We start from the raw sequence: 19351 nt of genomic DNA on the forward strand, positions 1-19351 counted from the left end.
GTTTTATCAGACGGGAATCTCTTTCCTTGTTTCACTTTGTTTATCATGGAGCATTGACTAAGGAAGAGTGGTTAGTGGCCATTTGTCACAGTGAACATGAGTGTATTCTGGAATAGAAATAGTTTGTTTTTGATATCTGAGATTGAGATCTCAAGTTGAATGTTGTAGTGAATAACACACAATAGATTATTCAGAAAATACTGAAAATAACCCACTTCTTTTCAAATTCAACATTGAATCCACATTAATATACAATAGAATTTTTGAGATCCCTGTCTAATGAAAAAAAGTTATTAATGGCACACAAAGACATTCTGATTTACTGCTTAATAATTAAAATACCTAATGATCTTTTTGCAGTGAGAATTCCAATTTACATATTCGTCCTGGATCATTGAGACATTTCCGCTTCTTTTCCTACTGCCAAAAAGTCCTTTATAATCTTTTTGTGATACATGTACATTGTGAACTGTTGATTATGAAAATGGAATTGGGAATTTGTGGTGTTCAGTGATAATACAAACAAAATCTAACAAGAAGTTTACAACACAGAAAAGACTCGGGTGGTGTAATGGCACATCTCAAAGAGCCACTGCTTCACATCACCTGATACCTGGGTTCAATCCTGACCTCAGGTACTATCTGCGTAGAGTTTACACATTTTGTTTGTGACACCATGGGTTCCCTCCTATTCCCAAAGACATGCACGTTGGCTCTTGAATGTGGGTGAGTAATAGAATCTGACGTGAGTTAAAGACAATGTGAAGAATATTGTAAAAGAGAATTATGATAGGGTTTCTGTAAATGAATGGTTGATGGTGTAGTCTCAATGGGCAGAAGAGCCCATTTTCATGCTGTAAATCTCTATAATACAATGATTAAGTACATGGTGGCTTTTTCGTTTCATGCCACCCTTCCACCTTTCTTCACCAAACCCATCAATACATCCTTTCTTCCCTTCTTCAATCATCTACTAACCACTTACTAAGTACATCCATACTCAACCATTTCCTGTGGGAGTGAATTCCATGTGTTAACATCCCCTTTCCGAATGGGTAGAACAGATGCCTTTGAATTAGTTGATGGACGTATTGATGTCTCTTATATTTTTGGCCACTTGTTATACTCTCACACTAAAAGGGAGAGCTCTTCATGTCAACTTATCAAACCCTAATGTAATCTTTTCTCTTTTCTAGATACCAAGTGAGCATGATACAAACTTAGCATCTTTTCCTTTAAAAACAAATAGGTTAAGAAACCTAGTTGAAGCCTTTGAGAATGGTGCATCAGTGAGATTACAAGGGATGTTTATCAGGATCAGTGAGTTTTCAATTATGTGGTGAACCTCCTTAGGTTTTCAGAGATTATAATATAATAATGATATGTAACATACTGATAGAAAGCACAAAGCTAAGGCAAGAATATCCATTTTTTCAGTAGCAGAGGTGTTTTAACCTTGAGTGCACTTCCTGAAAGTTATGGCTGCAGTTTCAATGCACAAAATGAAGTTGGATAGAAGCTTGAGAAGGGAAGTATTCCAAAGCTCTGGGGAAGAAAGTAATGAAATACTCAGCTCATGAATCAGCTTTCTGCTTTATGGTTCTCGATCCCTTCAGTAGTAGTCCCTCTTAATGTCAATATACTTGTCTAAGTTCTATAATCCTATGAATCTAGATTTTGGAATGAATCTTAAGATAAAAGCTCAAGTTCTCAAAATATGATGGCAGAATATAGCATTAATGGTAAGACTACTTGCAGTGTGAGAGGATCAGAGGGATCTTGGAGTCCGAGTCCATAGAACACTCAAAGCAGGTTGATTCTGTGGTTAAGAAGGCATACGGTGCATTGGCCTTCATCAGTCGTGGGATTGAGTTTAAGAACCGAGAGGTAATGTTGCAGCTATATAGGACCCTGGTCAGATCCCACTTGGAGTACTGTGCTCAATTCTGGTCACCTCACTACAGCAAGGTCATGGAAACCATAGAAAGGGTGCAGAGGAGATTTACAAGGGTGTTGCCTGGATTGGGGAGCATGCCTTATAAGGATAGGTTGAGTGAACTCGGCCTTTTCTCTTTGGAGCGACGGAGGATGAGAGGTGACCTGATAGAGGTGTATAAGATAATGAGAGGCATTGATCATGTGGATAGTCAGAGGCTTTTCCCCAGGGCTGAAATGGTTAACATGAGAGGGCACAGTTTTAAGGTGCTTGGAAGTACGTACGGAGAAGATGTCAGGGGTAAGTTTTTTAGGCAGGGAGTGCTGAGTGCGTGGAATGGGCTGCCGGCAACGGTGGTGGAGGTGGATACGATAGGGTCTTTTAAGAGTCTTTTAGATCGGTACATGGACCTTAGTAAAATAGAGGGCTGTGGATAAAGCCTAGGTAGTTCTAAGGTAGGAACATGTTCGGCACAGCTTTGTGGGCCAAAGGGCCTGTATTGTGCTGTATGTTTTCTATGTTCTATGTTCTATAACATGTACGGCAGAAATTCTGACAACTGGGAAGATTTTGTAAATAATTCTTTATTATTTTATGACAGAATTGACAAATAGCGATAACACTATCTTCCAGTCCTATTGCTTGAACTTGTATATAACGAGTGAAACAGCCAGTGGGAGAGTATATAACAGCAATAGAATCCCTCCCAGCAACTTATTATCAGATTGAAAATGTAGTGTCAATTCGACAGGACTATCTCTGTTATCTGTGAAATTGAAGCTGAACTTCTCCTGATGGGTCATGCAAGTTGGCAGGCAATTGAGCCACCTACATGGGTGAGATGTTTAGTTTCTGAAGGTTCTGTTTCAAATATATGAACATGTTCTCAGCATCAATGTCATGCTATTAAATTTCTTGAGAAAGAAAAGTACTGCCTTTCCAAGGCAGGACTCTCACTAACCTCAGATCCTACCACCAGGGATCAATGATATAATGTTCTGAATTTTATCAGGCACTAGACATTGAGAGAACACCAAATTATTCCATAGCATCAGGAATCCAGAAACTGTGAAGATCAGCTCAAAATTCCTATTTGCAAAAGTAAGCCCAGCCTTACAATCCTCTCTAGAACTCTCACAAATAATTGAGGGTATGAGTAATGATGGTATGGATAATTCAAGTTCTTTTGTCCTTTTTAATAAACGCTTGATTTTATAGTGCTGTTTTCTTCTTGACAGAGGTGGATGCTTATATGTAATAAGATAATAAATATAAATTTTTGTAGAAAACTGAAGATGCAAAGTAATGTTTCACCTTCTGTAAAATCTTCTAAGAAAATGAAATTGTGTAGTGTTCATAATAAACTAGCTTAGATAAAAAATCAGCTTTCTAATCAATATTGTATTATTATATTTTACATGTTACTCACAATATACTGTATGGAATACATATTAACAAAATATATGAGGTGCATTATATGCAGCATTATAAATAGACACTGGTTGTTATTAAATTAATATAGCTCAGTCTGTGTGATTCAAATATATATTTCTTGAACTGATATAATAGGCAAGTCTACATTAATTAAATTGTCAGATTTCTGTAGAATATTTGCACTACATTCCCTCAAGGTATGGTTTGTTATTTATTACTTTTTTGAGGGAATCTAATGAGGCCAACATTTATTGTTCATCTCTAACTGCCCTTGAGGTTGGCTACTACTGTTTTTTACTATGGTTAGAGTCTATTTCCGACAAAGAACATATTAAATTACACACAGAACTGACTCAACACCAAATTAATTCTTTCTGTGTTGTAATCATCATAAGTAGTAACCTAGTCAAGGAGTTCACTACTCATTACCGAATATTGCTAGTTTTCACTCCATTAGGAGGGACCTATGATCCACTATAATCTACTGTGCAAGGAATACTTCTATTTCTTCCAAATTAGAATAAGCACACAATGGGTGATTATTATTATTGATACTTTTATTCCATAACTCTCCAAAGTCTACATGGGTGTCAAGCTCCAAAATGCCATTGCTGCTACAGTTACAAAAACCATTTGAATTCTGAGGAAGAAGATCCAAATTAGCTTTATTGACAACAAAATTTAGAATGGATACCATTAACCTTGAAAAGTTCTAGCTTAAATAACTGAATTACTTGTTTAGGCTGTGTTTCTGTTAAGTATTCTCAATTGGAATATCAATAATATTGGAGAAAATAAGCACAACAAACCATCATGGCCACACTGGAGAGTCCTGACCTAATGAGTACCAAAGAAGATGCAGTATCAAAGGCATAGGAACACGATCAGGCTAATATCAAGCCCATTCTGATTTGATAATAGCTGAGATAAATTCATCAAACACTTTCATCACACTCAAATATCCACTTGAATACTAGTTTGGCTTAAATTTTCAAAATCAACTGTTTTCCTTTTCCAACCAGACTTGGCATTAACCACAATCCCATATTCACACATGCTAATGAGTACAACAATATGCCCACATGTTTATGGAAGTCCAGCTTTTTTTTTCTTCTGTACACCCAGAATCTCCACTGGCCTTTCAAAACTGGCTATCCATGACCTCACTTTAGGAGTTTGCATTAAAACAGGCTCCTATTTCTGACTGCAGCCCGTGTTCATCTCAACCTCGGCAGAGCAAGAATTTCACAGTTGCCGACTCTATCCCATGTTTTCATTTTTTCTTCTTGTTTACAAGAGACATTTAGCAGACTGGTCTGGAAGGATAAATCATCAGAGCTGAGCTGCATGGGGGCTGATATACAGCAGACCAAACCTGGTTGTGGTAAACTCTGAATGACATAGCACCCGAGCTGAAACGTTTTGCACATTGTTTACCGGATCCTTTTCTGGTGAAAATGAAAAACGAAAGCATTGAGGATGCTTCTAGTATGTGACCTCGTGTTGAAAACTTGCAGTGCCTCAGTCCTTTTCTGAGAAAGTACCGGTAACTTTATTTCAGTTAAAATCTCTGGCTGTAGACACTGCTTGGACATGTAAACTAAAAATAATAAGACTCACCTTCAGTGCTCAAGTAGAACAGTGGTTTGGAGCGTAGCAATTAAAGTTCTGGTAGTCAGAGTGAGAATAAATCAGTGCCAGTGCCTGTTGCCTGTGCTTGAGAGCATGTGGACTTGTGATAATAAATCGGAATCATTCCCATGATTGTGAACAGTTCTTCATTACTGCCTATTGTCCTTGTTTGGTCTTTGAGAGACATACAGTACAGAAACAGGTGCTTCATCCCACCATCTACATGCCAACCATCAGCAGCCATTTTCACCAATCTGACACTAATCCCATTTTAATTTTGCCAAACATACATTGACTTCACGCAGGCAACACAGGAGGCCAGGATGGAATTTAGCTTAGGCTGCAACACACATTGTTTTTCTGCCTGCATTCCCAAGCTGTCAACTGTTTTTTTTAAGTTTATTTTTATTATATAGCTTATTTACTTGGTGTGTTATGCATTCTTAATGTGGCTGAATGACCTAGAAAATATATCTGTATACAACTTGAGGCAAGCATACGTAGCTTTGTAGAAAAGCATACCCTACCTATTAAGGCTAGTATCGGTAATGATAATGGTAGAACTTTGGGATTGTCATTAAAATTTCATCTGGTTTTCTAATTTTCTTCTGGGAAGGAAATTGCCATCATTAACTGGGCTGGACTGTATGCAGCTCAAAACATAACAATCTAGTTGACTCATTACTGCCTCTGAAATGCCTTGGTTTGAAGGGCAGACCAATGGGAGGTATACCCCATGATTGAATAAATAATTACAAAAGAATAGTTCCAGCTCCCCCAGTGGTTCTCTGAAAAGCTGTAGCACATGGGGTAGATATGAACCATACTGACAGGGGAAGTTCTAACCTCTGTCCCAAGCCAGGACTGGGAAAGTTGATCACAGCAGAGGTAACTGGTGTCCCTCAGAATCATCGAATGGTGGAGGAGGACTCACAGTCAGAAGTTCCTTCTCTTGAACAACACTTCATATGGTGGTGAAAAGCCTGCTTGAGGGGAGAGGCAGAGTGGTGTTCTGTAGCACTTCCAACTAGAAAATCCTGAATTTTCCAGCGAGGTCCTCACCACTGTCATTCTGAAACTGCTGTGACCTTTGACTCCTTATAGAGTATAGCAGTTGAAAGCTAATTTCCTGCACTTTCTGAGAGAAGGTTAATAAAACTGGGCTTGTTTTGTCTGGGAAAACTTAATTTGATCAAAGAGTTTTGAAGAGAGTATATAAAATGATTTGGTTGTGCAACTGCTTATTCTACTGTGAGTGTGACATATATTCTGTAGCCAAGAAATTTATCATTTTCCAGCATTAAAGCAACATTAGCGATCTCCCATCGCTGTTTCAAAAATGTTATACGGAAAATTGTGAAATTATTTGACACCGTATTGAAATCAATATTGGAGGCTTCTTTGGCAAGTCTGTCTCAAGAAGAGTCGGATTTTAGGGTCAAATTTCAGGGGTGTCAGTGACACCTTTCCTCAGAGCTCTCATCTTAGTAAATAGTCATCAAATGGCCAAAGCACAATGCAACACACAGTACACAAGGAATTTCATCCATTACAACGTTTTGGCAATGAATGTTGTATGCTCCACTGATAGGAAGGATCCTCTCAAGGGAACAGAAACCCCAGCACAGGTGTAATTGTGCACACGCAGGCAACTTCCCAAGATGAATGGTATTCTTACCAAGATGTTGCCAGGTGCAGCTTCTATGAACACTTTCACTTTGAGGAGCTATAACTTCAGTAAAATGTCCCTTCTATGTGTGACTGCAAAAGGGAAATTTCCGCACTTTACCACTCTTTTTTTGTCTTCTGCAGTGCAGCAGTGAACAGCAGATAGTCATATATGACATAATAAACCAGAGACAGCACGCAAGGATGCAGAAAAATATTATTTGAGAGTGTGGATGTCCTTGACTTTAACTTTGGGACCAGTACAGGTCTTTGGCATTTGTGAACTTTACACATCATAGGTGAGATTTGGGCCACCTTGTGGAAGCGCTAGTTTGTACCAAATTGGCCTCCGGAGAATCAGAATCGGAATCAGCTTTGATATCACTGGAAATGTCATGACATTCATTAACTTCGTCACAGCAGTACAATGCAACACAGGGCAATATACAGTGGTGCTAGAAAGTTTGTCAACCCTGTGGAATTTTCTCTATTTCTGCGTAAGTATGACCTAAAATGTGATCAGATCTTCATGCAAGTCCTAAAACTAGATAAAGAGAACCCAATGAAATACATAACACAAAAAAATCACTATTATTTGTTCATTTATTTACTGAGAAAAATAATCCAATATTACATGTATCTCTTGGAAAACGTATGTAAACCTTTGCTTTCAGTAACTGCTGTGACTCCCTTGTATAGCAATAACTTCAAACAAGCATTTCCAGTAACTGTTGATCAGTCCTGCACATTGGCTTGGAGGAATTTCAGGCCATTCCTCATTACAAAGCTGTTTCAGCTCTGGGATGTTATTGGGTTTCCTTGCAGGAACTGCTTGCTTCGGGTCCTTTCACAACATTTCTATAGGATTAAGGTCAGAACTTTGACTTGCCCATTCCATAACATGAATTTTCTTCCTTTTAAACCGTTCTGTTATTGATGTACTCTCATCTTTTAGATCAATGTCTTGTTGCATTACCAACTTCTGTTAGGCTTCAGGTGACATACTGCTACCCTGACATTCTCTTGTAAAATGTCTTGATCCAATTTTGAATTCATTGTTCACTCAACAATTGCAAGCTGTCCAGGTCCTGAGGCAGCGAAGCAGCTCCAACCCATGATGCATCTTCCACCATGCTTCATAGTTGGCATGAAGCTTTACCATTGGTGTGCAGTGCCCTTTTCCCTCCAACCATTTCTGCCAAAAAGTTCAACTTCTGTCTCATCTGTCCACAGAACATGGTCATTTACAAACTTGAGACATGCAACAATGTTTGTTTTGGAGAACAGTGGTTTCCTCTGTGGTGTCCTTCCACGAACACCATTCTTGTTCAGTGTTTTTTTATTATAATGGACATATGAACAGAGACTTTAGCAAATTCTGGAGATCTCTGAAGATTATTTGCTGTTACCCTTGGGTCCTTTTTCACAACCACGGATTCGGCAGCGCAGCAGATACGGCAATTGTGCTCATGAATTGTGTCAGCTAATTATTATTTCATTGTGATAGCATTTAACTTCATTCATTCCGTTGTAGTATTTGTCGAGACTTGGACACAGCAACACTTCGCTGCCTATTTGCATTCTGCCTTGCCTGAGAAATTGGACTGTCGAGTGACTGACTCTGAAGACTAGCGGTACTCGTTTTATTCTTAGTTGTTCTTTTTAGCCGCAGTGTAGGCTTCGTTTTCCATTTGAGCGTTTTAGTTAACGGCCCTGTTTGGCCTATTGTTTATTATTTTCTTTTCCCTTTAACATTGTTCGCATTAAAGTCTGTGAACAATCGACCTGCTTCAGTGCCTCACTCTGCACTTAAGCCATATCCTCATCGGGCGACAGCACGTTGTTCTCTTCGTGTGATCTTTGCAAAACACCCACTCCTAGGGAGAGTAGCAACAGTACTGAGTTTCCTCCATTTGTAGACAATTTCTCTTACTGTGGGCTAAAGAACACTTGGGTCTTCAGAAATGCTTTAGCAGACTTTTCCAGTTTCATGCATCTCTACAATTCTTCTTTTAAGGCCCTGTGAAAGTTGTTTTGATCGAGTCATGGTGAATATAAAGAGATTTTTCTTGAGAAGAGCAGGCTCTGTCAGTAGCCTGACTTTGTGTGTCTTTTTTATAGGACAGGACACCTCTATAAACCACACCTTCAATCTCATCTCATTGAATGGAACATCCAGCTCCAAATAGTTTCTGCAGAAGACATTACCCCAGAGGTTCACATACTTCTTCCAACAAATACATGTAATATTGGATCATTTTTCTTAATAACTAAATGACGAGGTATAATGTTTTTTATGATACTCATTTAATTGGCTTCTCTTTATCTAGTTTTAGGACTTATGTGAAGATCTAATCACATTTTAGGTCACATTTATGCAGAGCTAGAGAAAATTGTACAGGATTCACAAGCTTTCTAGCACCACTGTAGAAAAAAAACCCTGTGAATTACAGTAAATATATATTTATACACACACACACACACACACACACACACACACACACACACACACACACACACACACACACACACACACACACACACACACACACACACACACACACACACACACTGTAGCAAGTATTTAGAACTGGTCATCACCAGGGTCTGACATGACCCATGCCTATTGGTTGAAGAAACTAACAGCATTACATACACGGTTGGCAGCTCAAATGAACCAGCTGCTTGAAGCAGGCTCCCACCCTGAGTGGCTAACTCAAGGAAAAACAGTACTCATATTGAAGGGTCCTCACAAAGGTGCAACACCATCAAACTGCTGGCCTATCACCTGCCTGTCCACAACATGAAAGCTCCTATCAGGCATTGTAGCCACCAAGCTGAACGAACATGTGTGTAATTTCCTGAGCCCTGCTCAGAACCAGAGGTTCCAAGCACCAACTACTGGTAGATAAAGCAGTCATGCGAGACTCCAAGACCAGGCAAACCAACCTAAGCGCAGCCTGGATCGACTACCAGAAAGCACACTACTCAGTGCCCCACACATGGAATGTGGAATGCCTGTCTCTGTACAAGGTCAACAAGACAACAAATACCTTCACCAAGTGCCTATTGGAGGACAAAGCTAGAAGTTAACTCAAAGCAAATAGCACGAGTGACCATCAGATGTGGAATATGCCAGGGGGATGCACTATCTCCACTACTGTTCTGTAGAGGCTTGAACCCCCTCAGCTAGGTTATCTCAAAGAGTGGATATGGGTAGAGGGTCAAGAGTGGAGTGACCATCAGCCACCTTGAGCTGTACACAGATGACATCGAGCTGTATGCCAGGAATGAAAGAATCATTGACTTATGAGTCCAGCTGATGAGAGTGTACAGTGGAGACACCAGGGTGTCACTTGGACCAGAAAAGTGCAGCCGGTTGGTAGTGAAAAGAGGCAAACTCATCATAACTGAAGGAGTTGAGTTACCTGAAGGCCACACACCAGATTTACAGGACAGCTACAAATGCCTGGGGATCCTGCAGCCCATGGAAGCCACAATGAGGACACAAGAAAGACTGCAACATCCAAGTACCTCCAAAGGGTGTAACAGGTCCTAAGAAGCTAGCTGAATGGGAAAAGCAAGATCAGAGCCATCAACATATTCACCCGACCAATCATCAGATACCCAGTCACAACAGTGTGCTGACCAAGGAACGGACTGGAAGCCGCAGACATCAAGACCCGGAAACTGCAACAATACATGGAGGACTCCATCCAAAGTCCAACATCGAGCGACTGTATACTTGGTGGAATAAAGAAGGACGGGGACTTGGAAGTGTCAAGGCCATAGTCCTGGAAGAAATGTGAAATATCCATGAGTATGTCGCGAAGATGGTCCCTAAGAACAACCTGCTAGGAGAATATCTCAGACAGCAGGCAGGGGACATGGAAATGGAAGTGGGTGAAGCAGAGCCAGAGGACCAGGGGCCATGGCAGGACAAGCCACTGCACGAGGTGTACCATCACCAGATGTCAGAGGTGGCTGATATAAGACAGTCCTACCAATGGCTGGAAATGGCAGGGCGGTGGGACAGCACAGAGGTGGTGCTCATGGCTGCAGAAGAACAGGTGCTGAGCACAAGGACAATAGAAGCAGGGGTCTATCACACTAGACAAGACCCGCGATGCAGGCTGTACAGGGAATCAACTGAAACCATCTAGTACACAGTAACAGGGCGCGAGATGCAGGCAGGGACAGCATGCACTGACCGGCACAACCAAGTTGCAGGAATTGTGTACAGGAACATCTGTGCTGAGTGTGGATCGGACACTCCCAAGTCCAAATGGGAAACACCCGAGAAGGTAGTAGAGAATGACTGAGCTAAGATTCTGTGGGACTTCCCAATACAGACTGATAAGCAGATACTGGCCAAGCAACCAGACAGAGTAATACTGGACAAGGAACAGAAGAAAGCAATAGTAATAGATGTGACAATCCTGAATAACAGTAACATCAGGAAAAAAGAATATGAGAAGCTGGAGAAATACCAGGGCTTGAAGGGGCAGATAGAAAGGATGTGGAAGGTTAAATCTGGAGTAATCCTGCTGGTGATAGGAGCACTTGGGGCTGTGACACCTGGACTGGGAGAGTGGCTCCAACAATAACAAATCCCGGGAACAGCATCGGAGATCTTGGTCCAGAAGAACAGCAAGGATACTGTGCTGAACCCTTAAGCTACCAGGCCTCTAGAAAAATAAATAAATAATGATTTAAAAGATATATATATATGTATATATGTAGTGAGCTGGTGTGTGCCTTCAAACTTCTGTACCTCCATCCTGATGGTAACAATGAGAAGAGGGCATGTCCTGGGTGGTGGAGTCCTTAATGATGGATGCTGCCTTTTTTGAGGCTTCATCCCTGATGATATTTTGGATACTATGGAGGCTAGTACCCATGATAGAGATGACTAATCTTACAACTCTTTTTTCAGCTTACTTTGGTCCTGTGCAGTACCCCATCCCCTCCCATACCAGATGGTGTGATTACAAGGTGCCTTCTTCTGTTATCTTTGTGGAGAAGTTTTCTAGCACCAACTCTTTTCCTGATGTGCTTTTTACTTCATTTTACATCAGATGAGCATGTGTCAATTTTGTATGACAGCTTCTGGCATTTCTGACCACTTCATTTTGAGGGGATAGCTGATCCCACCACCTAGGGGTGTATTGTCTGGGCCCCAGTTTGGATAGATCTGCCTGAGGTTTGTTGGACAAAAGTATATAAAGCCACCATTTGAAGGACACACCACAATCAACAGTACACTGACAATGTCTCCTCGCGAGGTGACAAAACATTTACAAGTAAATTGCTGAGATACGAGAACATCTCAACCCAACCATCAACCACCCAAGCTATACATCTTCTAAACTATTTCCAACTTTAACTCAGTCCAGCCTGAGCTTTCAGTATTATTAAAATAGGATTTTCTGGTGGCAAAGAGAATAACTAAGACCAGCACAGTGCAGAACCTCACCAAATGCAAATTTTGGGAATTAAGTTACAATTACTATTGTTAAAGTGAGCTGAAACCAGAAAATTATTAAGAATCAAATACCCTATTAACTATTGGTGTTAGTTTTGCTAAAAAAGAGTTATAAAATTGGTTCTGATTTAGGATGATTTTTGTCCGTATAATTCCATATTTTTCTAGCATTGCGAAATTCTCAGCCTAAGTATAAATGATAGTAATTCTAATGTGGAACCTTTATCGTTATGTGGATTAATAGAAGAGTTGTGAGGCAATTTTATATTAGAGCTTTGATCCAGAATAAATTGAAATACAGAAGTTAATTTGCATACTAATCTGGCTATCATTCTACGGATAAAGTTAAAATTTCTAGTTATGACTGAGGTGAGAGACTCAGTCTTTGGGAATGTGTCGGGAAATAAACTCAATTCATCATCATTCTGTCAGGAAGTAAATATGATCCTCATATTTCTGATAACATTGAAGGTCTTCAATTTTCCTAATCATTGTTTAATTAACATTTACCAAAATGAACCTTGGGAGGAATCATCCTTTATAACTATAATGTGCTATTAGAGATAGGAACACTGAAGAATTTTTAAAGAAAATCTGTAAAACTTCATGCACTGTTACTTTAGAGAAGAATGGTGAGATGTAATGATTAGTTTCCCATAGTAATTAACTTGAAGGCCTGAACTTTTTAAATGTATGTTCTTAGATGAACACACCAAATGTATGGTTGTTGAATATGCTTCTTTACACAAAATTAGGCAGGAAAGAAAGTTGCAAGGAGGACAGTAGGAGGCCATAGAATAGGTTGGTTATGTGAGTGGGTATAGGTTTGGCTAAAATATGGGATCTAATATGGGACTGCCCTGGTTGGGTGCTCTTTCATTGATTTTGTTAAAATTACTATTCTCTAGATTTGGTGAGTATGCTCAGAAGAAAATTAATCTCAGGGTTGTATATGGTGACATATATGTACTTTGATAATAAACTAACTTTGAACTGACTATTCAAAAGAAGTGAATAGTGAAAGAGAACCACGCTTTGAGATGCAGAACGAGTAGGTTATGCCAACACAAATTAAAACGAAACATCTCGTAGATTCTTATTGTTTATCACAAGAATTGAGCATCATTGGGATTGACTACACAGAAATGAAGTTATTCTTTGGTTACGTTGGGCATTGGTGAGATAGCATTAGGAGTTTTTGTACAGTATTTGTCCCCTTATTTAAGTAAGGATATGAATACATTGGATGTAGAAAGGATTGCGGGAGCAGAATTATCAAGTAATTTAAATTCCAATATTGATGAACTCTTCATAGACAGGGAGTTGAAAGATTATCAGGGTAATGGGAATACGAAGTTGAGGGTGTAAATAGACCTGCAATAATTTTATTAAATGATGGAGCAGGACTGAAGGGGCAAGTAATACTCACTTGTTTATCATTTGTATGCTTTTGTATAACACTTGAACTGGGCAGACTTGTATATGCTCTGTAGGCTTGGTTATTATAACAGTTCTTCAGCAAATTGGTTAATTCAATTGCTTCACTCTAGTATTGTGATATCTACACTGGTCCTACATGTCTGCATTAGGTCTACATCTTTCAGTGCCTCGCTATTCAAGTACCTGTCTGCTGAATGCCTCTTTAATGTAGTGATTGTATTTAATTCCACCTACCTCCTCTAGCAGAGAATTTCTGATATCAACTACTTTCTATGTAAAAATAAAACTTTCTCCTCAAATCCCCTCTAAAAGCCTTCCTTTTAATATAAACCCTTATCAACTTGCTTTGATATGATAGATAGAAAAAAAAGATTTGGAGTCTGAGCCAGAGACTGCAAGATGACGTGGAGACAGCAAAGAGCTGCCATGAAGGTGATAATTGGAAGTCGATAAAAGAGGCTTGATGAGCCTACAGAGCCAAGTGGGGCAGGAAAGAAGCTGGGGACTGGGTTGGGTGCAGTTAGAAAGAATGAGGAGCAGAGAGAATCTTGTTGGATCAGGAGGGTTGTGGCTATCCAAACTGGAGAACTTCATGTTTATATAATTGGGATGTAGACAACACACGTGGAGTGTAAGCAGATGCTGTGGTTTATATTTGGCCTCACCCTGGCAGAGGTGGATTTCAAAGGCAGGCGGGCCAGTGTGAAAATAGGAAGAGGAAATGAAATGGCATCAACCAGGAGTTCCAGATGGCCATAGTGGACAGAGCACAGGTGCTCAGTAAAGTGGTCGCCAACTCTATGCTTGATCTTCCCAGAGTAGAGAAGGCCACATCAAGAGCACTGAATGGAAAAACTGGGTTGGAGGAGAAGTCAGTGATTCTCTGCCTCTCATGAAAGGGCTGTTTAGGTCCCTGGGTAATTGTGAGGGAGGCAATGTAGGAGCACGTGTTGTTCAGGGGAAGGTGTCAGCAATGGGGAGGGATGGTGGAAGGAGAGATGAGCAAACCAATAGTCATATTGTCTCCCAACTTTTATATTCTACACCCCAACTTAAGAAGGCAAGCATGCCACATTCCTCCTTCATTCTATTTGTTTTACCACTTCCAGGGAACTATAATCTTGAACTCCAAGGTCCCCCTGGTTTTCAATATTCTTCAGGACATTACCTTTTATTGTAGATGGCCGAACTTTGACCCCAACATTCAAAATACATTACCTTGTATGTATTGGGATTAACTCTCTGCCCAATTTCCCATCCAATTTATATATTTCCTTAACCTGCCAGGGACAAACATTATTAGTAATTGGCCTCACAGGAAGTCACACATCTGCAGGTATTGTTCTTACAGCTTTCCCACTTCTTGTGAGCAATTTTCCTTTACATTTCTTCATTTCCAAGCAAAGAACTACATCTTGACGGTCTTTTCCACCGCAAAATACTTCCATCATCTGGGCATGACATAAAATGAAATTGGACTAATGAAATAAGTGGCAAAGTGATGATATCTGTACTCAGCGTGGTAACGTGCTTTGCAAAGTATTCCATCACAGACTGATGGCCTTTGAAAAATTGTATTCTTTTCATCCATCTGGTATCTAATCTGATTTATTCCATTCCATTGCAATGCAATCAGATTTGATGTCTAGGTACATCACCTGTTGTAAAGTGACATCATGTGAATTGGCATTTTTGACCATAAGATATAGTGGCAGAATTAGGCCATTTTATCATGGCTGATCCATTTTCCCTCTCAGACCTAATTGGCTGCCTACTCCCTGTATCACTTTGTGCCCTGAGTAATCGAGAATATAGTAACCTCTGCCTAAAATATACATAAAGACTTGGCTGTCACAGCCACCTGTGGCAAAGAATTCCACAGACCCACCACTCTATAGCTAAAGAATTTCCTAGGTTTTATCCTTAGCTCCAATCTCAATTGATGCTACAATGTGGATGGTATTCCTAGTCTCAGCTTCTCAAAGCAAGATGATTATTAAAAAAAAATTCCTGTTCCTAATAACTGTTCAGTATTTCTTACATCAGGTGAGGTGGAGACATGTTTGAAATCAACATGGTCGTGTTGGCAAATGTGCTTCAATGTCATACACTAAATGCAGCGATTTACTAATAAGTTTCTTCTGCCTTTGGCAGAAGATAGGTATAATATGAAAAAGGCCCAGGCATTCCCTCCACGACAGAAGGCAGCTGGGTACAAACTCATTCACTGAAGCACAAGTGAGAATGGACCTTACATGTAACAAATGGAGAACAAATGTCCTCTTCCAAGTTGCCTCACCACACACTTCCTCCCACACAAAGAAGGTTCATGTGAGAACACATACAACATCCCATATTTCAGCAACGTTGAGGCAGACATTGATGATAAAAATCACTATTGCCTTTAGTGTACCAGTATAACATTTTCCCATCAAAAAACAAAAGGATTATTGAAGTTCGAGGCAGCATATATGGCATAAAGTACATGACCATGATCCCTGCCAACCTGTATGTTTCTGAGGCATGGGAACAGCACTGGAAAACTGCCACCAAAGTTACCTCTTTAAAATCCTTGAAATCTACAGGCAAACTATGTGAACCAATTTTCCAAGCCCACGTCTCCTGTCTTTAGATAGATAGATAGATAGATACTTTATTCATCCCCATGGGGAAATTCAACTTTTTTCCAATGTCCCATACACTTGTAGCAAAAATAATTACATACAATACTTAACTCAGTAAAAAAAAAATATGATATGCATCTAAATCACCATCTCAAAAGCATTAATAATAGCTTTAAAAAGTTCTTACACTCAAATGACTTTGATGGGTAGGTCACATCTTTGACATGCCCCACATCAAACTTCTGAAACAAGCAATCTATTCTGAGATCTGTCACAGCAAGAGATTGTCAAGCAGACAAAGGTAATGACTCAAGAATGCTTTCTAAACCTCTTAGAAAAGATGTACCCCTACAGACTGCTGGAAATCCTGGCCTGTAGTTGTTCAGATTCAGATAGAGCAGGGGAGACAATGAGAACTTAAAGTTCAATTGTGGGGAACAAATGAGTATAGGTAGCAGAAGAGTCACATTCACTCCCAAACTCTTCCCTGTTCTCTCAGCCCTTTCTACTCTCACCACAGTGGATCTGCAAGTTCCAGTTGGCCTTAGCATTTTCTTCAGAACCCATAGAAGCAGAGCAAAAGCAAGTCATCCTTGCCCTTCCAATCAAAGGAGAAATAAATACTTCCTACATTGCATTTGTTTTAAAATATTTTCCTTTTTATTTTGGCTGTCTTCTTGCCACTTACTGCTAATAAGAGAAAAGGTCACCAGTTTGGATGAATGGCCTTCTGTGATATTGCATCATCTAAAATTTAAATGAATGGGTTATATCTTCTCCTGATTAAGACTGCTACATCTATTGGAGTACCCAAAAGGTGGATGTCAAATGACCTGCTCATTTCTTTTTTTTGCATTTGGTGTTTTTTCATTCTGTGTCAATTAATTTCCATGTTTCCTTCTTTACTGCAATCTAATGTCTTACTGCTTGGCGTGATTGAGTAGCTGTGGTTCATAGCATTAGAAGCAGGTGATCTTGGGCATGAGCTGGCATCGTGCCAGATAAAAGACCCACCACATCGCCGAGCCTGGATGAAACAATTTCGGGAAACTTAGTCTCACTCGTGTATGGTTTGCAGGTAGATAGGGGAGCGTTATTTAACCGCCATCTCTGAAGTCCTGCCAACGGCCCAGTAGGTAAATGTATTCACCTACCACCATTTAGCTTGTATAAGGAAAGTGTTCTCAGCTCAGTTGTTGGTTTGAGTAACAGCTGCTTTTGTCTAAGTTTCTGTAGAAATGGGTGAGTGTATATTAGTAAAACATAAAGTAGAAGGGATGCGAAATCAAGCCTCTTACCTTTGTTATGAGAAGGTAAATCTGCTAGAAAGGATCTATAGCTAAAGCAAATGCCAGTAACATGGTACTAAAATATCTTGTACCATTGTTGTCAACTCAGAGCAGCAGTTGTCAAGGCAAATGAAGAACATATGTGCAGCATCTTAGCGCATCACTTGAAAATGTTCCAAACCTTCAGATGCAATTAGAGGAAAACCTGGCAGCTATTTCTTTCACAGCGGAATCCCACACATGGCCATAAGATGTATGTCTGTTTAATCCATCTTTGCTGGTGGTGGTGGTGGTCAAAGCAGAAACATTGGCCAGAGCATTAAGAAAACAATCAGCACACTTGGAGGAAGAGAAAAGAGAGCTAGGCACTCCAACAATCAAGTCGCTTAACTCTCCAGCTCTCCAAGGTTGGTGCGAGATGAATGCAAACTCCTAGCTTTGTCTCGATTAGCCTCTTCTGCTCAGTACTGGTTTCTTTCCAGATTGTGAGTGCTGTCGTTGTAAATGCTCTGTCCTGTGTGTCAGCACCTTGGGAGTGTGTATTAATGAAAGTGTGTCTGATCAATATTGATTTCATTACTATTCTGTACCTGCCTCTAAACATGCTTGTCTGTGTACCTGCCCCATTTAATCAGCTGCCCAGGTGAGTATTCCTCTGCAGCCTGATATAGTGCAGCATCACTAAAGCAGAAGCTGATACATGGAAGTCTTCAAAGACTTTTTCTATACCCTTGCGATGGGAGCCACCTTGTATTGCACATCTGCTAAAGAATTGGAAGGCAGAGCATTGCAGGCTGTATCCTATGAAAGCAATCCCCAGGACAGCCATTATCCCTTTTTTTTGTTTTACCTGGCTGATCCATTTTAAATCTAATGCAATGCAGGTTTCCTCCAGATGATCTGATTTTCTCCCACATCCCAAAAAGTATGAAGGTTGGTAGATTGATTGGCCACAGTGTGCAGGTGAATGGTAGAACTTGAATGGAGTGGATGAGAACGTAGGTAGGAAGCATAAACTGAAGCTAATGTAGCTTCAGAGATGGTCACACCAGATTTTGTGGGCCAAGGTCCTGTTTCTGTGTGGTATGACTCACACTGTAAGTTAGAGGATCACCCACAAATCCCTTGGCTTTCTTTAATAGAGAAATTTAAAGCCATGGCTGATTCTTCCTGCTTATAAATGCCCTAATCTCATTTGTATGTTACCACCAGCCCCTTATTTCTTCCCACCACAAACTTACTTTGCAGTCATTCACCCACTTTCCTCCTGACTCTACCCTGTAGCCACTGGAAAAGGTGACAAGTAAAATCTAAGGCAGGGTCTCAGACTAGGAATGATAAAGAGTTGGTATGGGGTTTAAATCCTTAAGATCAGGAGGACTGAGGAGTCAGGAATTGAGTGGCATAAGGTTCTGTAGGATATGGTTGAAAAATTAAAAATCCCATATTTTATTACTTCAGTCTCTGTTGGCAGAATTCTTGAGTCCAGTTAATGTTCGTGAGTTAGAGACTTAATTAGGTTGGAGTTAAAATATCTATGGTGTGGTTAGTTTGTGTTATTCTCAAATTTACACCCAACGTTCCTTGGGGCAATTACTATGTCTGAGAGGTTTGTAGGTGAGATGGCGAGATGTTGAAATGTCACAGGGCTATTTTAATCTTTGCCTAACCTGCACCCCTCGTGCTATATAGTTTAGGTTAAAATTGGCCTTTGCAAGCACTATAATGGTTACTAATGTAATCCTGTTGCCTCACAATCAATATGTCCTCTCAACCTACCTTTATTTGTTACTGATGGGTCTATACTGATGCTAATTCAGCTCCCTCACATTTTCAAAATCAG

The 19351-nt window shown here is 40.0% G+C and overlaps 1 protein-coding gene across 1 annotated transcript in view; it reads left to right on the forward strand.

Annotated features, from left to right (window-relative positions):
- The window catches only part of LOC140739492 (slit homolog 3 protein-like), a 611537-nt gene that overhangs the window by 62636 nt on the left and 529550 nt on the right, over positions 1-19351 (forward strand). The window lies entirely within an intron of this gene.

The sequence above is a fragment of the Hemitrygon akajei genome, chromosome 15 (assembly GCF_048418815.1).
Source record: "Hemitrygon akajei chromosome 15, sHemAka1.3, whole genome shotgun sequence".
Classification (NCBI taxonomy): Eukaryota; Metazoa; Chordata; class Chondrichthyes; order Myliobatiformes; family Dasyatidae; genus Hemitrygon; species Hemitrygon akajei.